The sequence below is a fragment of the Lissotriton helveticus genome, chromosome 2_1, assembly GCF_964261635.1.
Source record: "Lissotriton helveticus chromosome 2_1, aLisHel1.1, whole genome shotgun sequence".
NCBI lineage: Eukaryota > Metazoa > Chordata > Amphibia > Caudata > Salamandridae > Lissotriton > Lissotriton helveticus.
Window position 1 is genome coordinate 911,315,581 of NC_136059.1, and position 26,125 is coordinate 911,341,705.

Consider the following 26,125-nt stretch of genomic DNA (forward strand, 5'->3'; position numbering starts at 1 on the left):
TCCCGGAAATTTTACAACTGTCCTGCAAGTAAAATATATTCTTTTTTCGAGAAAAAGAGCGTTTCTTCGTCCCATGACGGAGCCGTTGAGCAAAAGAGGGTCGACCTGCTGTCTTAGTCGCCGATACGCCTGAATATGAGATTCTTATCGATCACTTTATGTTGCAGGAATAGAAAACACAACAGCCCTTGACCATTTATCTTTACTGCGTTCCTTCGTATTATACCTTTTACCCTTCATGTAATTGGTCTGCTTTATTTCACTTGCCTTTTAATGATTCTAAAACAGTGACTATTATTAAAAACTTTACCAATGTATATACTACTACCATGTTTTCTTTTAAAAACCTTTATTGTGAAAATTTCATTATACAAATACGAGCCTATAACCACGTGGGCCTGCCACGGAGCAAACTGTAATCGTATATGATGAATAGACATTTACACTGTAGAGGAACGTAACGGGCGGGCCATTAGGTTGCAAGAACTAAGGTGTATAACAGTTACGGAATCGGTGGACGTACATTTTATAATTAAAATACGACAGGGCCAGTTACAATAAAATTATCTAGATATACATTTGCGGGCAAGTACCATGGGTGACGTTAATTCGAATTTTCAACAGTACAGTAATCAATAACACATCAGAACTTAATATCAATAGGGATGTCGAAATATTCAATCAATTCTCGTCCCCGCCCGCCATGTGCTTCAAAACTGCATACGTATCTCGTGATTTCAAGGTTCTGCAACCAGTACACAACAAGGAGTTACGAGTCCCATTTATTCCGGCGCCATTTTGGGCGAGGACGGGCAGGTCCAGGATATAGTCAAAATGTCTCTACCAACCATCGACTATGATGATGTTCATATGCTGTATTTATTAGAGTAACACTCATCTGTCCACATGAAATTAATTTACCACAATCTAAACATGTCATTTTAATCTTTCCAAAGTTCTTCTAAATATTTGGGACCGTTTCCCTTGCCTCTGAAGCTCTCAGTGCCACTTCTTTGATGAATGTACTAGCAGGTCAGGGGTTCTCCTCCAAATCTCTCTTTTATGCAGCACTATAATTAATTGGTGCCACCTCTCCATATGACGATGCATGGTATAGTTACCACAACTATATTTTTTTTCGGTTCCTCTGGAGAGTTCATCGTGGCAGATGAAGCGTGTAACGTACCGGGCATTTACCTTTTTTTGCATGTACAGGAAAGGAAAAAAAAATCGAGCGTCCGAGTTCTAAGGTGTCCCAGGGCCATTTTAGTGGACCAGGCCCAAATCCAAAGAACAGGCCGCCATTTTGAGAGTCCTCTTGCAGCCGCCTGTCGCTATAGCATCAAGAGCAGCCGAAACTCAGCTGAATGGCAACTGAAACGGTAAATGGGCGCCCCACTACATTTCAGCATTGTAGGATGACCACACCAGTACAGCAACTTGCTAGACATCACCTCGGTGCCATCCGGATCTCGGCGCCCAACTGCAGATGAAGTGCCTCTCAACTATGAAACCACCACGGTGACATCCGGATCTTGGCGCGTTGTGCTGCCTTCGGCCTATTCGCACATCGGTCCGCTACTGACGCCATCTCACAGGCTAATGGGGTGACCCACGCCGAGTTTCAGCATTGTAGGATGACCACACCAACTTGCTAGACATCACCTCGGTGCCATCCGAATCTTGGCATCTCAACGCCTAGTGGTATCTTCCATACAGAAAATATTGTTACGCTGCCTTTCGCCCCATTCGCACATCAGTCCGCAACTTAGACATCACCTCGGTGCCATCCGGATCTTGGCATCTCAGCACCTTGTGGTGTCAGTCAGAAAATATTGTTGCGCTGCCTTTGGCCCCATTCGCACATCAGTCCGCTACTGACACCATCTCACAGGCCAATAGGGCGCCCCACGCCGACTTTTACCATTGTACGATGGCCACACCAGTGGCACAACTTGCTAGACATCACCTCGGTGCCATCCGAATCTTGGCATCTCAACGCCTAGTGGTATCTTCCATACAGAAAATCTTGTTACGCTACCTTTGGCCCCATTCGCACATCGGTCCGCAACTTAGACATCACCTCGGTGCCATCCGGATCTTGGCATCTCAGCGCCTTGTGGTGTCTTCTACTCCGAAAATATAGTAGAAAATATTGTTGCGCTGCCTTTGGCCCCATTCACACATCAGTCCGCTACTGACACCATCTCACAGGCCAACAGGGCGCCCCACGCCGACTTTTACCATTGTACGATGGCCACACCAGTGCCACAACTTGCTAGACACCACCTCGGTGCCATCCGGATCTTGGCATCTCAGCGCCTTGTGGTGTCTTCAAATCAGAAAATATTGTTGCGCTGCCTTTGGCCCCATTCGCACATCGGTCCGCTACTGACGCCATCTCACAGGCCAACGGGGCGCCCCACGCCGACTTTCAGCATTGTAGGATGGCCACACCAGTGCACCTTACTAGACACCACCTCGGTGCCATCCGGATCTTGGAATCTCAGCGCCTTGTGGTGTCTTCTATTCAGAAAATATTGTTGCGCTGCCTTTGGCCCCATTCGCACATCGGTCCGCTACTGACGCCATCTCACAGGCCAACGGGGCGCCCCACGCCGACTTTCAACATTGTAGGATGGCCACAGAAGTGCGACAACTTACTAGACACCACCTCGGTGCCATCCGGATCTTGGCGCGTTGTGCTGCCTTCGGCCTATTCGCACATCGGTCCGCTACTGACGCAAACTCACAGGCCAACGGGGCGCCCCACGCCGACTTTCAGCATTGTAGGATGGCCACACCAGTGCGGCAACTTGCTACACACCACCTCGGTGCCATCCGGATCTTGGCATCTCAGCGCCTAGTGGTGTCTTCTATTCCGAAAATATTGTTGCGCTGCCTTCGGCCCCATTCACACATCGGTCCTCTACTGACGCCATCTCACAGGCCAACGGGGCGCCCCACGCCGACTTTCAGCATTGTAGGATGGCCACACCAGTGCGGCAACTTACTAGACACCACCTCGGCGCCATCCGGATCTTGGCGCGTTGTGCTGCCTTCGGCCTATTCGCACATCGGTCCGCTACTGACGCAAACTCACAGGCCAACGGGGCGCCCCACGCCGACTTTCAGCATTGTTGGATGGCCACACCAGTGCGGCAACTTACTAGACACCACCTCGGTGCCATCCGGATCTTGGCGCGTTGTGCTGCCTTCGGCCTATTCGCACATCGGTCCGCTACTGACGCAAACTCACAGGCCAACGGGGCGCCCCACGCCGACTTTCAGCATTGTAGGATGGCCACACCAGTGCTGCAATTTGCTGGACACCACCTCGGTGCCATCCGGATCTTGGCGCGTTGTATTGCCTTCGGCCTATTCGCACATCGGTCCGCTACTGACGCCGCCTCACGTGCCAACGTATTTTCTCCGCATTTTACACCCTATGCCGCATAACAGGTCATGTGACTTGTTTATAAAACTTTTCATTGGTTCATTTTACTTTTGGTTTCCTAATGATGGAAGGCTTGATCATGTGACCTAAAAACAACACTTTTCATTGGATGAAAACTTTTTTTTTTTCCCAAACGATGAAAGCCGCACCTTGTTTCTGGATGTTTCAGACTGAAGCTGGCGTCAGCATGAGAGCACCACCATCTCGTAGCTCAGTCGTGGTCATTCCGCGAGCAATCATGGCAGCCGCTCCCCACCAGAAGCCTGCAGGAGTCGGAGCCCCCAAAACTTTTGATGAATTCTCAAGGCGGAGGGGACGCTTTCGAGAATGGGGTCCAAGACCTAGCAGACAAGCGTCCGATTTCCAAGGTGTCCCAGGGCCATTTCAGTGGACCAGGCCCAAAAAGGAAACAGCCTGCCGCCATTTTGAGAGTCCTGTGACAGCCGCCTATCGCTGCACCGCAAGAGTGGGCGCAACTCAGCTGAATTGCGGCATTTGACACAGTGGACCAAAAACGGACGGAATGGCAACTGAAACGGTAAAGGGGCGCCCCACTACAACAGATGACACTCCACCTGGAGAGGCCCGTTCACGCCGGCTCCCCCGGGGCGCCCCACGCCGTTATTCGGAGCAGCATTGTAGGATACCAAAACCAGTGCGGCAACTTACTGGACATCACCTTGGTGCCATCGTTCTGCTGCCTTGGAACTATTCGCGCAACAGTTTGCTACTGATGACCCACCCCCCGCGACGCCCCATGCCGTTATTTGCTGGGTGGCAACTTACTAGACATCACTTTCGTGTCATCTAGATTTCGGCGCGTTCTGCTGCCTTGGAACTATTCGCACAACAGTTTGCTACTGATGACCCACCCCCCGCGACGCCCCACGCCGGAAATCTGGACGTTGTGCTGCGTTGGGACTATTCGCACAGCCGACCGCTACTTCGTTGTTTTTCCCTATAAATGTTTATATGTTATTAGTATTTTTGTTTTCTTGTATATATTTATAAATTATTAAAGTTTTATAATCTTACTACTTTGTCGGAGTGCTATATATATTTAATGTGACACATAATTGTAAAAACTTTGATGTACAAAGAGTCATCCCTGGAATCTTCCGCTTCAGGCTCGGTCCCCTCCCCAATCACAATACAGGATGGTTTTCAGATAATAGCAACGCTTCTGCTGTGACGGATCTCATCGAGTGTGGGCCTTGATCTACTATAACTCCTTTGAAGAGGGGTGATTCTTTACAGCTGTGGCCATAAACTACATCTGCAGGGCTAGCTGATACCCTAGGACCAGCCTGGACAATCGGACACAGAGGAAAAGGAGTGTCAGAGGGTGCGGTAGTGAATAGGGCGAAAGGGAAGTGTCGGGCGGGCACAGGGTGTGATTCTCAGGGAAGAGCAGCGCAGATGGGGGGAGGTTTATTACCCATGCATAAGACAGAGAGCGGGGATGACCACTGCCTGGGGGAGATGCTTGCGAGGGTGGGGAGCCATGCTAAGGATCGACAGCGTGCACAGAGTGGGTCTGGTCAAGGCATCTAAAATGGCTGCCGTGCACGACAAAAGTGTGGCATTTGAAAAAAGACAAGAAGGCGCAGACAATGTTTTTCAACACTTCCTGATTTCCTTCGAATCGAACGTTAACAGACGTTGGGGCATATTACCAAAGTTAAGCGATATTTATCCCTAACGATGCTTAGCAACGATTTTTTTACCGTCAGAAATTATCGCAGATAAACCTTGCTATTATCAAGGTTTATCGGAAATACGATAAAAAACGACCGCAATGCATTAATATCGCTGAAAACTCAGCAATATTCATGCATTACCGAGCTAATGCTCTTAGCCATGTTATCCACCTCCCATTGGATAACATGGCTAAGAACTGCTCAGGGCAGGTGGTAGCTTTTGGAGATATTCGCGCTTATCTCGAATATTTCCAAAAGTTGATAATAGGAGATAGCGATGTTAGCGACTGTTTCCAGTCGCTAACATCTTGGCATGCCCACTTTGCATGTCATTAGTGATAAATATCACTCACATGCAAAGTGGGGCCCAAGATGGTCGCTATCTTCTACTAGCCGTCGCAAACTGGTGTTAGCAACAGCTAGGTAATACACATATAATTTTATCTCCGCGAAGCGGAGCGCTGTTACAGATATATATCTTGTTTTTGAACGTTAATTTCTCAAAATGCACTGAAGCACATATATTGAGACCTAGCAAAGGCACATCGGGCTACCAGTCCCTACAATTTTGCCAAGTTTCGTGCAAATCCATTCAGCTGTTCGATCCTACCGAGAGACAAGATGGCGGCCGCTACGGACTGTTTGGAATGTTTACAGACACCGGAGAGCCAATCAGCTTCGCTTCGCAAAGCTCCGTAACGCGAAAAGTACGCGAAGCGGTGCGGTGTTACAGATATATATCTTTTTTTGAACGTTAATTTCTCAAAATCCACTGGAGCACATATATTGAGATCTAGCAAAGGCACATCGGGCTACCAGTCCCTACAATTTTGCCAAGTTTCGTGCAAATCCATTCAGCTGTTCGATTATTATAATTTTTTTTTTTTTTGCCCCGCGAGGCCCTTTTAAAACCTCCACATCAAACCTAGGGGGTCAGCGACAATCTACTATGCCCCCTTATGGTAATTTGCCCCTTCGCTTTGGCCTCCTCTTGTCTCTCGATCCTACCGAGAGACAAGATGGCGGCCGCTACGGACTGTTTGGAATGTTGACAGACGCCGGAGAACCAATCAGCTTCGCTTCACAAAGCTCCGTTGCGCGAAAAGTACGCGTCCTGGGCCGCTGCCCAGTCCGCTGTTACAGATATATATCTTTTTTTAAACGTTAATTTCTCAAAATCCACTGGAGCACATATATTGAGACCTACAAAAGGCACATCGGGCTACCAGTCCCTACAATTTTGCCAAGTTTCGTGCAAATCCATTCAGCCGTTCGGGCTAAAAGTGAGGCCAACCGCCCTATGGAAATTAACATGGGAAAAACGCGTTTTGGGACCCCCCTTTTTTCTCGGCCCCCCCTTGACGAACCCCCCCAAAATTTTCAGGGGCTGCTCAGAAACAAAATGTGCCATTTTCCTGAAAATTTCAGCCAATTCCGTCCACAAACGCCAAAGTTATTAGACATAGAATTTTCAAAAATCCCGTAGAGAAAAAATCCTAACTATATATACCTACTGGCGACCGCCAGTAGGTAATATATATTATATATATATATATATATTCACTGAAAAAACCATAGGTTATAGACCATATATAGTTAGGAATTAGCATTTAGAAAACCTTATTTTACTCACACAAAACCATTGAAATTCCATATATAGTTAGTTGCACTAACTATATATCGCGCACCCGCAATCCACTGCTGATGATGTCACATATTACATCATTCATGACATGGTCAGTGACATCACTGATGACATCACTGATGACATCTCAAATGACATCACTGATGACATCACTGATGACATCATCCAGTGACTGTGTGTTTCTGTAAAGTTTAAATATGTTTTACATATTGAAGAATGAGTAGATGTATAAGTGTCTGGACGAAGGATTTAGTAGGTGCATGACTGAATGTATGAGTGAGTGATTAAATGTGGCTCACTGAGTGCATGGGTTAGTGACTAAACTGTCTTAATTTGTGCATCATTATGTCTGTTGTTCTGTAAACTGCTGCATGTGTTGATCAATAGCTATATGATTAACTATATGGGTTATTGATTGATTGTCCAAGTATTTGTGTGGGAGACTGAGTGTGTGTGTGGCTGGCTGGGAGGTGTGTGACTCTGTGCATATCAATGTGTACTTGTATCAATGATTGTATAAGAAAGTAAGTATGTGTTAGTATATGTTTGAAAATGTAAGGTGCTCTATGTTTAACTGTATAGACAAGAAAATGGAAGTGTGATTGATTCTTTACAGGACTGACTAGGTGTGTGAGTAACTCCATGGATGAGTGGCAGAGTGTGAGTGTCTGTATAGGTGTATGAGTGCATATGATAGTGTTGTAAAGATGAGTGATTGTATGTATGAATGATTGTATGGGTGAATGAGTGAATGTGTGTGTAGACGTAGGAATCAGTGAGTGCGTATGTAGTAACTAGTGTTGGTGTGTCAATGGTTTCAAAAATTATACTCTGTATTTAACACTGGGTGAAACAGAGGTTATATTAAAATGTGAGGAGATGCATTGTATTGTCACATGAATGATATCATCAGTGATGTGGTCATTGATGTCAAATGAGATGTCATCAGTGATGTCATCAGTGATGTCATTTGAGATGTCATCAGTGATGTCATCAGTGATGTCACTGACCATGTCATGAATGATGTAATATGTGACATCATCAGCAGTGGATTGCGGGTGCGCGATATATAGTTAGTGCAACTAACTATATATGGAATTTCAATGGTTTTGTGTGAGTAAAATAAGGTTTTCTAAATGCTAATTCCTAACTATATATGGTCTATAATCTATGGTTTTTTCAGTGAATTTTCAAGGTTTTGTAAATGCTAATTCCTAACTATATATGGTCTATAACCTATGGTTTTTTCAGTGAATTTCATTGGTTTTTTAACAGCTAATATCTGTAGCTGTAAAATGTATTCTTCTTTAAATCCATAAATATATTTTATATGTTTATTAATAATGTTTTTTTTAAATATTTTTTTTTCTTCGTTCCCGCTTCGCGAATCGGGAAGCTTCCCGTTAGCTGACCTTGATGCCGCGAAATAGACCGCGAGCCGGTAAACGTTTCTTTACCGCAACTGCCGCATTAGAAAACAACATCGTGACGCCTCCCGTCCGCATGACGTTTCACGTTGTCGCGTGATACGTCATATGACGTGCTACGTTAGCGAACTGGTACTCTTACCGAGTCGCAAAGCACAGGTTTCAGGAAGCAAAGCGGAAGGCCCTGCAAAGCGCTTAACGTAAACACAGCAGGTCATGTGACTTGGTAATAACACTTTTCATTGGTTCATTTCACTTTTGGTTTCCTAATGATGTAAGACTAGGTCATATAATCTAAAATGAACACTTTTCATTGGTTGAGAACTATTGTTTTTCCCAAATGATGAAAATCCCTCCTTCTTTCCTCACTCTGACTTTCATCATTGTGAGAGAAAGACCCTTTGTTACCAGTGAGCAATGGCTTCTTTAGTAGCTTCAGCTGGTGCTTCCCCACCACCTCCACCACCTCCAAGGAAGAGTGGACCACCTGCTCAAGTTATAATTCAGCAAGAAGAGGAAGAAGAGGAACAGGACGACGAGCACGAAGAGAGGCACTTTTTGCCTGAGGAGCCCAGGACGTCTCACCGGAAAGAAAACTTCATTTGGCAATTTTTTTAAATTCCCAAAGGTCAGAAAAAAGTAAATGCAAGATACGTAACTTGCCTTATATGTCAAGATAGACTGTCCAGAGGGACCGACAAAAAATACAGTTTCGGAAACTACACAATGCATCGCCATATGACTAGGTGGCATCCTAACAACTACAGTGCTGCACAGTTTCGTAACGACCTAGATAATCTCCCTATTATGGCCAGAAGATCAGTTGTACCGGAAGTAACGGGACCAGAGGGCAGGGAGATGGTGCCAAATATTCAAACGAGATTTCATGAAGTAAAACACGTCTGCGTACATTGCAGTGGATTCATTTGCTACGGAGAAAGAAGCATCACTCTGATCAACAGAGCTATTGACTATCATATGCAAGTTTGTACGAAACGCCCCAAATAATAAATACTTTTTTTTTGTTTTGTTGCTCCTGTTGAGCCCTTTACAATGAATCGTTTTCATTGCCCCCTGCAAGAAAAACCCAAAAAAATATAAAACTGTTCAGAAAAATTCAAAAAAAGTAAAAAAATGTTCAGAAAAATAATAAAAAAATATAAAACAACAAAAACAATAAAAAAAAAAGTTCTTTTCAGAACTACCTCCCCGTTATTAAAAAATTGGTACAATATTTGGAACTGTGCCAACCTCTATTTCTCGTAGTACGCTTCCCAGTTCGCTCGCCGGTACGCGAACCGGAAGCGAACCAAAAACAGTAAGTATAAGGGAAGGAAACAGACACTTATGTTAAAAGAAAGACAGCTATAGGGGAGTAAACTAGAGATACTATTACCCGTAATCCACTGCTGATGATGTCACATATTACATCATTCATGACATGCTCAGTAACATCATCAGCAGAGGATTGCGGGTTTTTTGGCAACGTGCCTTATCCACGGTTTAATAACGCTGCCTTTTGCTTTATATAAGTTTTCAAATTGTATGAAATATATACCAATAGGTCGTTATGAACCTTTAGGTAGTGCTTTTCTTCATGAGGTCTGGTCGCTTCCATACACATACAGATGTTTCAAAGATGATCAAGAAGTTTATCTGAATGGAGAGGAATGCACTGAGACGCCAGATCATTCACTAATGTGTAGGCACATACAGTTACACGGTTCATGCAACAAACACCGACCAAATATGGCTTGCGTGTTGCAAGGCACTCCAGTTCCTGCTATCATCCCCACGTTCAAGTTGTTGGAAAATGGTAGTTATTTGATGCTCAATAATGAAGATTGTTCTGGGTTAATTAAAAGTATTCCTTTTATCGTAACAGTAAGTGAACGGGTTATTTGCTGCAGAAATGTTCTATTTCCTCCCACACATGAACATAGGGAGTTTTCAATCTGGCCACAAATACCAACCTTGGGAGCAGATTTCAACGGCATGGCAAGAATAAGAGCTCTTTTGTCTCAGAGAGAGGTGGCCTTGAGTTCGGCCCGTGAAACTTTCGTGCTTCACATAGCGAACACCCGTACAGAGGTGCAGACCCTTATCAATAGTGATTCGCCTTTCCATTTCAGCAAGATGGTTCGGACTATCTTTAACGCGTCCTCCACAAAGGCCCTGGCGCACTTTTTTAAAGTTGTTACCAGTGGTCTCGTGACTTCATTTGAGAAAATCTTTGGAGTCATCCCTGCTTTCTTTCATTCTATTTTTTCCACTCTGCTTCGTGGATTGCCATTTTTACTTGCATTACCAGCGGACGCTCTTGTGCTTTTTTACATTTTTAAATATGGATGTCCCTCCTGTGCAAGCTCCCGCCCTGCAGCTGCTGACACTGTTCCGCAATCGCATGCTAGAATATTATGGCACAATGCCGTTGGCGATATTAAGCACGGCATATGGATTATCTTTTCGATTCTCCTACTTCACCTGTGTCCAGCCTGTATTTCACTGCCTGACCTATGATTTCGATTGGGCCATTGATTTGTGTCTCTGCGGACCGGTTTCTCCTGACGTCGACTTTAATCAGCTGATGACTCCTATCATTACTCACGAGTTGGTTTGTCCTGGCGAAAGGATTATGGCTGTGGCATTGATGCATGGACTAATTGGTCCCTGGAATTTACTGGCGGCAACACAGTCTTTCTTGGAACAGAGCTTTCTTGAAAACCCACCGAGCTGTCCTCTGATGGTGATAGAGGATCCGGTGCTGGGAGAGCACGTATGTTCTTTTCCGCTTTTAAATTGGATGGCTGAACTCTTTTCGGATGAAGACGGTGACTTCCTATTGGAGGCTGTTGCAGCTTATTTTGCATACACAGTTATGTCATAGACCTTTTTCATGTTTGATATGCTGAGTACTAGCATTTCATTGACAATTCATTGACTTATTTGTCAAGTTTTTATTATTTAGCTTGCCTATTGGCTTAAGACTCGATAAAGTACTTGGCTGTTTTATTTTTCTTTAGCATTACATTTTCCTAGTTTTTAATGTTTTACCTTGCGGACCGTCCACATATAAAGTTGCAATCTGCTCTCATGAGATGGCACTTCTATTATCTTATTCAGTTTGTTTCCGGATCATGGGGAGGTGTCATCTAGGTCCTGGATATCTTTACACCGTGTTAAGTTAGCATGGGCTCATTACCGGTTTAAACGCCATTTTTCCTTTTTTGCAACTTCTGCACACGACACTTAGTTGTTGCTTTAGCTTTCAACCTAGTAGTTCATCGTGGTTTACATGAGAATAATATGTTATTCCTCTACTATCTGCTTTGCTTGTTAAACTATATCTGTACAGCGAGTGCTGAAGTTTCAAGAACAACACGATACAGAATTGTTATGAGGTCTGATCTGCACGACTTCATACTCATAACATAAGTGCAGCTTCTGCCAATTCTGGGCATGAGGCGGGTTTTATATTGCTTTGCCGAACACACATACACAACAGTTGATGCGGTTCACATGAAGAGAGAGCTGGTGTATGCTGATGTGATTCCTTCAAATCTAAGACACTAAAGTATGGGCACGCCCTAAACCAACACAAACAGACCTTCTTAGCAAATAATATAATATGTGTATTAGGGAGGGTGAGATATAAGCAGCCGCGGGCCGTGAAGGGAGTTACGGTGGGGCAGGGAGGCGGGGAGGGGGAGGGGCAGGGTGGAGCCCTCTCCACCCTGCCCCTCCCCCTCCCCGCCTCCCTGCCCCACCGTAACTCCCTCCACGGCCCGTGGCTGCTTATAAGTGTTGATAACTCTTATTCATTTACAGCATGTTAACATACTGTCACCATTCGCTTTTTATGTACTAGTAACTATGCTGGTAATTTTGCTACTGATAATATGTGTACTTGTATTATCTAAGATACTACGCCTGAGAAGACGGCATTAGTAAATAAACATTTCAAATACACATGTGTTCTTCTTAACTCCATGTTCTGGTTTCTAAGAAATATATAACGACCGACTGTTCATGAGTTCCACGTATCCTGAGGTACTATAAGTTCATATTCTGGATTGTCTAAACATTGAGACTTTGTTATATCCAATGTGACACTGTACCTAGCTTGCTAAGGGGTTTTTGATTACTAACGTGATTTTTTGGGGCACCCTAATTCGCAGAGGTTCCAATCCTCTGTCCACAGTTCTGTGTGAGAACAGAAACCCTGTGACAGGGGCACCCCCGACCCTTGCTGGAGCTTCATCACACTTGCGATACAACTCCAGCAATGCGCCACCTTTACGGCACAGATACATCACGCATCTGTGCTGTTTTTGCCCCATGATGCGCCGCATTGTAAATGCAGCACACCATAGGTGACGGAACAGCGGCACAGAATTACTAACACATCCCTGGTGATGCGCCAGTCATCATAAATCTATCCCTATGCTTCTTATCTTGTTCGAGATGAACCGCCATATGTATCATCAAAGTTTTTTGCATTTCCTAAATAGCGAACTTTAAGGAATAAATAGCGATTCTTTACCATTCCTAGTTTGCGATGAGCTATTTGCTAATTACAAATTACCCATTCATTTCCTTCATTTCCATAGGGCGGTTGGACTCACTTTTAGCTCGAACGGCTGAATGGATTTCCACGAAACTTGGCAAAATTGTAGGGACTGGTAGCCCGATGTGCCTTTGCTATGTCTCAAGATATATGCTCCAGTGGTTTTTACGAAAATTAACTTTGAAAAATATATATTGGGCTACATTGGCCTATATATATGTTGGAGCCCAAATGTAGCCCAATGTAGCCCAATGAAGCCCAATGAAGCCCAATGTAGCCCAATGTAGCCCAAAGATGGCCGCCAGAGACAAAAAAAACAAATGTAGCCCAAATATCAGCCAGATGTAGCCCAACTATAGCCCAGTGACAGAATGACCAATCAGCTTCGCAAACCTCCGTTACGCGAAGCGGAGCGCTGTTACAGATATATATCTTTTTTTGAACGTTAATTTCTCAAAATCCACTGGAGCACATATATTGAGACCTAGCAAAGGCACATCGGGCTACCAGTCCCTAATATTTTACCAAGTTTCGTGCAAATCCATTCAGCCGTTCGATTATTATTATTATTTTTTTTTTTTGCCCCGCGGGGCCCTTTTAAAACCTCCACATCAAACCTAGGGGGTCAGCGAGGATCTACTATGCCCCCTTATGGTCATTTGCCCCTTCGCTTTGGCCTCCTCTTGTCTCTCGATCCTACCGAGAGACAAGATGGCGGCCGCTACAGACTGTTTGGAATGTTTACAGACGCCGGAGAACCAATCAGCTTCGCTTCACAAAGCTCCGTTGCGCGAAAAGTACGCGTACTGGAGCGCTTCCCGGTCCGCTGTTACAGATATATATCTTTTTTTGAACGTTAATTTCTCAAAATCCACTGAAGCACATATATTGAGACCTACAAAAGGCACATCGGGCTACCAGTCCCTACAATTTTGCCAAGTTTCGTGCAAATCCATTCAGCCGTTCGGGCTAAAAGTGAGGCCAACCGCCCTATGGAAAACTCAATGTTAAAAACACGTTTTGGGACCCCCCTTTTTTCTCAGCCCCCCCTTGACGAACCCCCCCCAAATTTCCAGGGGCTGCTCAGATACAAAATGTTCCATTTTCCAGAAAATTTCAGCCAATTCCGTCCACAAACGCCAAAGTTATTAGACATAGAATTTTCAAAAATCCCATAGAGAAAAAATCCTAACTATATATACCTACTGGCGACCGCCAGTAGGTAATATATATATATATATATATATATATATATATATATATATATATATATATATTACCTACTGGCGATAGCCAGTAAGTATATATAGTTAGGATTGTTTTCCATAGGGAAATCGCAACATTCTATTGGAAATAACTTTGGCGCCGGTTGAGGAATCTTCCTGAAATTTTCCTTAACTTTGCCTCGCGGCGCTCCAGTCCTTCCCTGAAAGTTTGGGGGGGATTCGTCAAGCGGGAGCCGAGATAAAAGGGGGGTCCCAAAACGTGTTTTCCCTATGTTAATTTCCATAGGGCGGTTGGACTCACTTTTAGCCCAGCGGCTGAATGGTTTTCCACCAAACTTGGCAACATTGTAGGGACTGGTAGCCCGATGTGCCTTTGCTATGTCTCAAGATATGTGCTCCAGTGGTTTTTACGAAAATTAACTTTGAAAAAATATATATTGGGCTACATTGGGCTATATATATGTTAGAGCCCAAATGTAGCCCAATGTAGCCCAAAGATGGCCACCAGTGACAAAAAAAACAAATTTAGCCCAAATATCAGCCAGATGTAGCCCAACTATAGCCCAATGACAGAATGTCCCAGAGTGTTCTAAAGAACAACTAGAGCGCTAACAGTCTTACTTATGACAAAAGTATGGCACACCTGAAGTAATCTTGATTGGAATAAAGTGTTAACACTTTAAACATTTAATTTGCAAAGGAACAAAATGAGGAGGTTCATTTTGCCATAGAAATTATGATTAGTGCTGAAGAAACAAAAATTAGGGCACATTTTGAGTGACTTCTCAAATCCTCTTATATTTCATTAAAAAAATTCTGATATGCAGTCTCCCAAGATGACCACCAGAGACAAAAGAGCCTGTGCTTAAAAACTCTGTTAGCAAAGCAGGCATTTGAGATTTAAAAAATGTTTTAATATATAAAAACCTTATCCGCTAATAGAATTAGCATTTAAAAAACCTTGCGAATTCAATGAAAAAACCATAGGTTTCAGGCCTTATATAGTTAGGAATTAGCATTTAAAAAACCTTGCGAATTCACTGAAAAAACCATAGGTTTCAGGCCTTATATAGCTAGGAATTAGCATTTAAAAAACCTTTGAAATTCACTGAAAAAAACATAGGTTTCAGGCCTTATATAGTTAGGAATTAGCATTTAAAAAAACCTTGCAAATTCACTGAAAAAAACCATAGGTTTCAGGCCTTATATAGTTAGGAATTAGCATTTAAAAAACCTTTGAAATTCACTGAAAAAACCATAGGTTTCAGGCCTTATATAGTTAGGAATTAGCATTTAAAAAACCTTGCAAATTCACTGAAAAAACCATAGGTTTCAGGCCTTATATAGTTAGGAATTAGCATTTAAAAAACCATTGCTCCTATTTAGTTAGTTGTACTAACTATATTTCGCGCACCCGCAATCCACTGCTGATGATGTCACATATTAGATCATTCATGACATGGTCAGTGACATCACCCTATGACATCTCAAATGACGTCACTGATGACATCACTGATGACATCATCCACGTGACAATCACATACACCTTTTCATACACTATTACAATTTTTCATCACTCTTTGTAAAATACAGAGTATCATATTTAAATCCATTGTCACAGCAATACAAGTATCTAAAAATCCACTCAGTGATTCATAGATGTATACACACATCTAATCACTTACCTATGGATTCACTCATACATGCTGTCAATGAACAATAGAACACTATCAAAAATACTTATACATCTATATCGACATTAAACAACAGCACGCATCCTATTCACATATGAAGTCATCCTACTCACTTATGCAAACAATGGATCATACTTACATATTTACTTAGCTACACACTTATACAAACACAACTTCTTCTATTCATTTAGATAGTAAGTCATACTTAGTGAATTATAAAATCATTATTACAAGTATGCAGTTATCCATACAGTCACTCACACAATCATTGTGTCTTATGTATACTTATTTATATACAACAACTGACACATACACTGCCTTTTATTTTTCTAGTTTGTTGGACCTGTACCATTGAGAAATATATTTGCTCATCACCACACCCATAAAGATATTCACTCACCCAAACAACTGTTAGAACATGTAGTTTTAACTTTATATATCTACTGAATCAACTATTCACACATCGTTGGACAGTCACATACCCCGCACCGAACCACACACACTTTCACACTCCCATACAAATACTCAGTTTACTAATCAATAACTAATATAGACTTTCACATAGCTAGTAACCAACTGTAGAATCAGTTTACACAACAACCGACAAAGTGATACAGATATTCACACAGTTTAGTCACTATCCACTATATTTAGTGAGACATTATAAATTGGTCAAGTAAACAGTCAATTACACTGCTAGTAAATCCTCCATCCAAATATTTATTTATATATATCCACTTATTGTTCAATGCAAATTGCTATATATATAATGCATATTTAAATAACGAAGCAAACCACATTCACTGGATGATGTCATCAGTGATGTCATTTGAGATGTCATCAGTGATGTCACTGACCATGTCATGAATGATCTAATATGTGACATCATCAGCAGTGGATTGCGGGTGCGCGAAATATAGTTAGTACAACTAACTATATAGGAGCAATGGTTTTTTAAATGCTAATTCCTAACTATATAAGGCCTGAAACCTATGGTTTTTTCAGTGAATATATAAATATAAAAAATAAAATATATATATATATATATATATATATATATATATTTTCCAAGTACATAGTTTTTATGCAGTCTAAAAGTCCCACGGGACTTAACAATGAGGAGGAATTATGGTCTCACATTTAGTAGCATAAGCAAGGCCCGGAAGTAACAGACAGAAACATGTACCTATTTGGATTAATACCGAGAATTAGCTCGAAATAAACACTATCAAATGAAAGACTGAACTATAAAGAGCACGTATACACAGCATGGAAGCATATAAAATATATACACAGAATACATTAGATAAAGTCAATGAACAAGAACCAATGAATTAATGAATGTACACACAGACAAAAACACATATGAAGATCACTATATATGTATATATAGATATATCTATATATTCCCCAATTCAAATAATCAGAAACAATACTTCACCGGCTGAAATATCTTCAGCTTAGCCCACACCAGACTGGGGGACCCCAAATTACATTTCAGGTGTCAAGAGACTCCTCAATCTGGGAAATGCAGCACTGAGCAGATGCGTCCACCTCTCAAGAGAGAACACAGTTTTCGAGCCAAGAAACTCCAGATTTTATAATATTCTCTATGATCGAGAAGGTTGGAAAAGACAGCCTCTACATCAAGTATTCTCCTTGCGCTCCCACTCTACAAGTTCCAGCCACTTATCTTAATGAAGCCTGAGAAAGTAGAAACATCTCAGAAAGTACAAAAACACCCTCAAAGACGAAAACAATCTTGAACGCGAATAACCTAAATAACTGTGAATAGCCTGGGTGCCTGCTTGTGGGTACAGACCGTAAGACAGACAGAGTCAAAATTCAAGATGGAGTTAGAGCATGTTAAAACCCATAGTTAAAACTTAATTTCTTAATGTACAATATAATGTACATTTGTGCACCACTGCCTACAGCTCTACACTCCGAAACAGAAAAGCACATTCCACACATTTCTCTCTCCCATACTTTCAAACGCACATCCCACACGCTCTGTTACAGACAAGGCTTTTTTGCTCTGTGCTGAGGAAAAAGCAAACAATCCTACTCTGAAGCAATAAGGTGACACGAAATGAAATCACAAGTCAAAATGCAAGTGTACAAAAATAATGTCGTACATTCAAAACGGAGTGAATTAACATAAATATAGTCAATTAAAACAATAGTAGTCAAAGGTCATCACATAATCCCTATACATAGGTGTGCATGAAGCAATACATTCCACCCCGTGACTACCATAACAAACATATCTAAAATTAACTTTTTAGTGAAAGTAGGAGTATAAAAGTAAGCGCACATTAAAACAGTGACATTATAGAATCATGACACATAATATTTCATCTAAAATAGCTCCTGTATATCCAATAATAACTCAAGTGCAGAAATAAATGTGTGAGAAATACACAGACCAGAATCAAACATGTTAACTTATTAATGCTCCTAGTGCTATCAATGGTTAACCCTAGAACTTCTACTATTGAAGCACCTACGCTTATATACTTTAGAGAATAAATTAATCTTACAATCATCTTCATCAAGCTGAACAGTTTCTCTTGTACTCTGGGTATGCAATGTTGAAATGAATGAAAGTATCCTCCATCAGTCCTAACTGTGTGAATGCACACCACCCTCCTGCTATATTTAAAATGATATCCTTTCACTTTCGTCATTCAAAAGTACAATTGGAATCATCATTTTACATCAAGCTGGACTAATTTTTATTTTCAGAATCAGTCTCATTTGTGTTTTGAAAAACAGGGGACCCCTACGCGAAAATAGATTTGCTATAGGTAGGGCAAAAACAATTTGAAAAAGAAATATAGCAAACAATTTATAAGAAAATGCCAAAACCTCTCATGCACATACTAGTGTGTGTAGCTACGACATTCACACATTCTTATGTATCTATAGTCACAAAGAGATGTATATTTTTTGATTTTTAAGGATTTTTTATTTTTATTTTATAACAATAGTTGTCTGAGTATTTTTTGGTGTCCTATATAGGCTCTTTGGATAGATATTTACAGTATACAAATTCGTATTTCATTTGATCAAGATATACACAATTTACACAAAAACTTGAAAAATATATAAACACATATCACAAAAACCAACAAAGGACAAATCGGTCAGTAGTCTATTGTAGTGGGCAAAAGCGGTAAGTATTGGCACTACGCGCGTTTCGGCATTCTGCCTTCCTCAGGTGACCGTCATTCACGTGTATATTGTACAGGACAACAAAGACTATAAAAAAATACAAAAACATATATATAATTATATTGAGAAATTTAAAACAAAGTCGTAGCACATTGATATTTACAATTTTTGGTTTGAGAGGATATAGGTCATTGTTTACATACAAACAAATACAATATATACATACAGTAGCTCATGACATGATTGGAATTAGCTCTTACTTGTGTTCCAATAGAATGAATTTTTGTTATAAATGTATACATCTCAATCCAGTTACATCTGGTATATATGTGTACCATCAATTCTAGGGGACCATATTACTGTCACACGATTTTGTTATCCCAAAAGACAGCATCAGGCCATTATTGTCTATACTAAACAGATATATTGTTCCTAAATCGGAGTTTAGGTTTGTAGATTGGAAGGCCCTCCCACATCGGTCCATCATGGTATTAGCATACATATAATCTGTTTTAATTTGAGTCAAGACTCACCCATTATAATAATTATCTCAGCTTTCCATGCAGTTCACACCATACAGTTGTGTAATAATTATTTGGACATGATTAATCATGGAATTATCTGGTATATGACACACAGGCAGATCTGTCCCTTCTAATAGGGAACACCCTGATATATCTTTGACTTCAAATAACCAAATTGTATTTAAATAGACGACACATTTCATATCCGACCATTGTGTAGGACAATGCTAGAAGATATATTTCCCTAATTTTTAGCTGGATTAGCTATCTTTATCATAATCGAACACGGATTTATTTATTTGGTCATGTCTACTTATATTGACTTATTATCGATAGATTTCTATAATGGGTAGCATGAGTTTCAGTAATAGGATCTTCTAGGATCATTTAGGGGAGATCACAAACCTTATATTAAGTAGTACGGTATCGCTATGTGGATAGTAGAGGTATTCATTTGAAGATCCTCACAGAGAAATGCGTCTAAATAAAGAATAAGTGTAGCCATTAGTTACTGTTGGATACAGACATGCGAATAAAAATGGAATCTACATATATATTTACCGTTTTAGACGAAGATTATACTGGGGATATAGGATTATAGGACCCAGTCTGTGGTCCAAATGCTTATTCCAATGTACTATGTTTCCCCTTTTCCTGTATTCTTTTCCTGGAGACCTATGTTCAAAGGACCCCGAGTTGGATCATGGTCTATATCATTGGGGAAATAGGAATTCACATATATAATAGTTGTTTAACCACAGAAACCATATATGTATCCAGGTGTCTGACGTGTAGATAGGAAACAATACCTTATCTTAGATGTATTGGAAGTCTTGAAAACGTCATAATTGGGAGACCGGCAAATCTAGTTTGTTGTCTTTTCTATTGCTGTTGGAAATAGGAGCAGATATATCTATGTATCACCTTCAAATTTCAGAAACCGGTATATGGTACAAAGATATGGCTTAAAGGGAAGTCTACTTGAGGTATTACCTTCGTTGAAGATAGAATACAGGATAGTTTCGCCGTATTTTAGTTAGAGGATGACGTGCATCATATGGTTAAAATGGATGTCCCGTGCTAAAAAGGAAAGGAAAGGGGGATATATAACAGAGGCTTAGACGTTAACTGTACGTGGGCCGACAGGCGTCTGACAGGGCACATTGATAGTACTGGTGAGGGCGATAGCTACAATTTGCTTACCTTCGAGTTGCCGGGTAGTATACTCTGGCCAGATCTCCCCTCGACGTGCCGGTGGTTCAAGAACATAGGGGTTTCTGAGCCAGCGGTATATATTGGCAGTCCGGCCCGCCTAAAAAGAGGTGAGATTGATTGCACCTGGCGCCGGTAGTATCTGGCGCATGTTTAATGACGCAGTCATAGTGGGACTCATTATCATCAAGGTAAACAACGGACAATAGCAAATCAGTCTAAAAGCGTGTTTGAGTTTCGCTACATATTGCAACCGCCTATTTGTTCAGATTGTTTACAATAGTGCACATTCAGAGGTGTAGCTGTGTATCAGCCTGATGTTATAGAAATGTGAATAATAATGAAAAATAATAACAAAATGAATAGAAAAATATATAAAGCCCGGACTTTCATCAATTTGTCTGAATCTTTATTTTATTCAAGACTACTAATAATAGTAGAGAACGGACTGTCATTAATTTGTCTGAATCTATATTTTGTTCAAGACAATTAATAGAAACGGACTCATGTATAGATATTAATGGGGAAAAAATTAAAACTGGATTTAGCGCGGCATTCCATATTGATGTAAGGCGGTTCAATGAAATCTTGAGCACTTAAATGGTACCAATTGCCAAAGTGCCTAGACATATAAATAAATAACACCACAAAGCGTAGATATCTTGAGTTTCGCTAGACTAACCATATTACTAGATGACAGATATCGTGGCATAAATGCGCGTTGTTGCACAAATATCCCAATTAGATTTAGGAATAGAAATAGTCAACTGAAGGATATTTATCAAACATGGACTTATCACTATGTGGATGTATACAAGTAAGCCAATCTCTGTATATCATATAGCGGTTGATAGCTTTAGATATTACAGAATTGCTTGTTCCCATGGAATATCCTGGTTTAGACCTCGTGTGAATGTATTCAGAGAAAAAATCCAGAATACCTCCCGTTTTTTACGGACTTTGTCTGGGCATAGACCTTCACGTGTCTTAATATGTTCCAGGATAATCCAGCGTACATCTTCTGGTTTGTGGTTATGTTCGATATAATGGCTAACCATCGGTGCATTTAGTTTCTGAGTTCTGATTGCAGATTTGTGTTCTGTAAGCCTAGTGTACAGAGACCTGGAAGACTCCCCGACGTAGCCCAAACCACAGGGGCACAAAAGCAGATATACAATATTCTTAGTTTTACAATTCACCATAGATGTCAATTGTATTTTGACTCCATTGAATTCCATTTCTTTTGTTTCAATCGCTTGGGGACATACTTTGCATGTTCCGCATTTATAGTTTCCGATGACAGGATCTAGATTGGTTAAACTTCTTTGTGTTGATTTTACCAATGGGGACATGCGTGACCTCACCACTATATCTTTGAGATTTTTGTTTTTGCGATATGCAAAAAGTGGTTTGGGTAGGTTTTCATTTGTATTCCTGTTTGTATTTAAGATGTGCCAATTCGAGTAGATAATCTGGCGTACTTGGTTGTTGAGACAGGAATGTCTTGAAACAAACACTAAATTCGAGATTTGTTTAGATTTCGTACCTTGTAAAAGATGTTGCCGATCGTAGAACCGTGCCCTTTTATAGGATTCACGTACTAATCGATGGGGGTACCCTCGTTCCTCAAACTTTTTTCTCATCAAGATTGCTCGTTCATCGAAATCTTTGAGTCTGGAACAGTTCCGTCTCAGCCTGAGGAATTGGCTGAAAGGGATACTGTTTTTTTGATTAGATGGGTGAAAGCTATCATAATGGAGGATTGTATTGCGGGCTGTGGGTTTTACGTAAAGGTCCGTATATAATTGACCTTGATCATGTTTTATGGTGACATCAAGAAATTGTATTTCATGATTGTTGATTTGTGCAGTAAACTTCAAGTTTGGGTCACATGCATTTAACCAGAGTACAAATTCAGCCAAGGTGTCTTCGGTGTCATCCCAAATAAAGATGACGTCGTCAATATATCGCGACCAATAAAACACGGATTCGAAAAATGGAGCCATTTCATTAAAAATGTTCGTATTTTCGAAAAAAGCGACATAGATATTAGCGATAGTCGGTGCGCAGGCCGCGCCCATACTGACACCCTTTGTCTGTTTATAAAGGGTGCCTCTGAATTCAAATACGTTGTCATTTAAGACAATGTTTAGACAGTCCAGGATGAACTTGGTATTGCAAGTAATGTTGTATGTTTCAATAAACCATTGCGTGGCCTCAATGGCTCCTATACAAGGGATGTTAGAGTATAAACTCTCGACATCGAGAGTTACCATCCATTGTCTATGGGTGTTGAAAGATGTTCCTTCCATTTGGTTAATGATCTGTCGAGTATCTTGTATGTATCCAGGTATTTTGGAGATATGAGGACGCAAAATGGCGTCAAGATATTTTGATATGGGTTCGGTTATACTGCCAATGGTGGTGACAATAGGTCTAAAAGGGGGGTCTAATTCGTTTTTGTGGACTTTAGGAGTACCGTACAGACTAGCCATTCTAGGATTGTCTATATTTAGATAATCATACTCCTTTCTACAGATATCTCCATTCTGTAGGGCTTTGGTGGTCAATTTGTAAATTTTATTTTTAATTTTAGGAGTGGGGTCTCTCAGTATTTTACAATAGAAGTTATTGTCACCGAGCATCTCTTCGATTTTTTCAGTGTATTTTTGTGTATCAAGAATAGCAATCCCGCCACCCTTGTCGCAACTCTTTATGGTGATTTCTGATATGTTTTTTAACTGTTGCAACGCATTATATTCCTCTCTGTTCATGTTATAAGGAGTGTTAGGTATGTATTTGGTTACTGTCTGTAATTTATGCATGACTACTTGCTCAAAAATTCGTATTTCAGGGGACACTTGGTCTAGTGTGGGTGTAAAGACTGACTTAGGGGCTAGACCTGACTTGTTCTCTTCAATTGTGATGGGTTCTTTGTCTAAAAAGTAGTTTTTTAGACGTATTTTACGAAAAAAACTCATGACATCGTTGTAGAGCTCAAATTTATTGAGTCCAGAGTGAGGAACAAAGGATAACCCCTTTGATAGAATTGCAATAGTAGCTGCATCTGCCTCAAATTTACTCAGATTAAATATTGGAATAGTTTTTATTCTCTCCAATATTTGGAGCTCCGTGTCTCCAGATATCGGTTGGAGTTCTGAGGTTGATGGTCCTGGTATTGAGGTTGGAATTGTCCTCTCTGTTGAAAGTTGGATTGGTATTGACGATAGGGTCGAGACTGGGATTGATAATTCGATCGCCAATTCCTTCTGTTTTGAGGGCGCCTCCCTAAAAAAGGACGATAACCTTGATTTGATCTTGGTATGAATCTCTGACCCTGATTTTGATGGGGAGACATACTAGAACTACTTCCAGAATCTGATGTATTTGAGAATGTAGTAACCTTTTTTTGTCTTGGGTCAAAGTGAGAATCACCCACTTCTTGGCCAAACTGATCTGTGTGTTCGTAAAAATTATCTCGTAAATACGGATAAACATTTTCTCGACTAAAATAGCGTATATCTTTTTGGAGTTTATCCATTTTGCGTTTTATTAGATATTCACTATAAGAATTCAATTCAGATTCGACCTCTTCTAGTTTCTTTTTGATGTCAGTAATCACCGTAGATGATTTGATCTGATTTTCTAAATCTAGAATCTCTTGAATTAACTCAGCCAACACTTCCTTGGCTGTTTCCACTATCAGCATCATGAGGTCCCTCGAACACCGATTAGCGATGAGGGACCATCGTTCAAGGAAATGTTTCACTTGTATGAACAGACCTGGAATATTTTTAATTTGTAGGCCTTGGGGTATGACACCGGCCTTTAGATAATCCAGGATGTATTTACCATGGAGTTCTATTCTTATGGACTTTTTTTTAAGGGCTAATAGTTTAACCAGATCTTCACTGTTGTCGATAGTATTTGGATTTATATTGTCAAAATTAACAGAAGAGCCTACCATAGAGGCAAAATCCTCATCGCTAAACCCAAATGATTTTAGCGTGGCCATATCTTATTGATGGATATCTTTATATGTATGTAAAAGATAGAGAACTGCAGACCGTAGAGGGCTATAGATCAAAAAGCACTGGTACTAATGGTCCGATATGAACTGTGGAACACACTCCCAAGAATTACGAATTCTTAGTATAAAGAGTACAACTTAGAAGCTACTGTATCAACCAATACTAACAGTTAACAAACCACATGTGACTCCCCTCATGGACAGGCCATGAGAATATATATTTTGAAAAACAGGGGACCCCTACGCGAAAATAGATTTGCTATAGGTAGGGCAAAAACAATTTGAAAAAGAAATATAGCAAACAATTTATAAGAAAATGCCAAAACCTCTCATGCACATACTAGTGTGTGTAGCTACGACATTCACACATTCTTATGTATCTATAGTCACAAAGAGATGTATATTTTTTGATTTTTAAGGATTTTTTATTTTTATTTTATAACAATAGTTGTCTGAGTATTTTTTGGTGTCCTATATAGGCTCTTTGGATAGATATTTACAGTATAAAAATTCGTATTTCATTTGATCAAGATATACACAATTTACACAAAAACTTGAAAAATATATAAACACATATCACAAAAACCAACAAAGGACAAATCGGTCAGTAGTCTATTGTAGTGGGCAAAAGCGGTAAGTATTGGCACTACGCGCGTTTCGGCATTCTGCCTTCCTCAGGTGACCGTCATTCACGTGTATATTGTACAGGACAACAAAGACTATAAAAAAATACAAAAACATATATATAATTATATTGAGAAATTTAAAACAAAGTCGTAGCACATTGATATTTACAATTTTTGGTTTGAGAGGATATAGGTCATTGTTTACATACAAACAAATACAATATATACATACAGTAGCTCATGACATGATTGGAATTAGCTCTTACTTGTGTTCCAATAGAATGAATTTTTGTTATAAATTTATACATCTCAATCCAGTTACATCTGGTATATATGTGTACCATCAATTCTAGGGGACCATATTACTGTCACACGATTTTGTTATCCCAAAAGACAGCATCAGGCCATTATTGTCTATACTAAACAGATATATTGTTCCTAAATCGGAGTTTAGGTTTGTAGATTGGAAGGCCCTCCCACATCGGTCCATCATGGTATTAGCATACATATAATCTGTTTTAATTTGAGTCAAGACTCACCCATTATAATAATTATCTCAGCTTTCCATGCAGTTCACACCATACAGTTGTGTAATAATTATTTGGACATGATTAATCATGGAATTATCTGGTATATGACACACAGGCAGATCTGTCCCTTCTAATAGGGAACACCCTGATATATCTTTGACTTCAAATAACCAAATTGTATTTAAATAGACGACACATTTCATATCCGACCATTGTGTAGGACAATGCTAGAAGATATATTTCCCTAATTTTTAGCTGGATTAGCTATCTTTATCATAATCGAACACGGATTTATTTATTTGGTCATGTC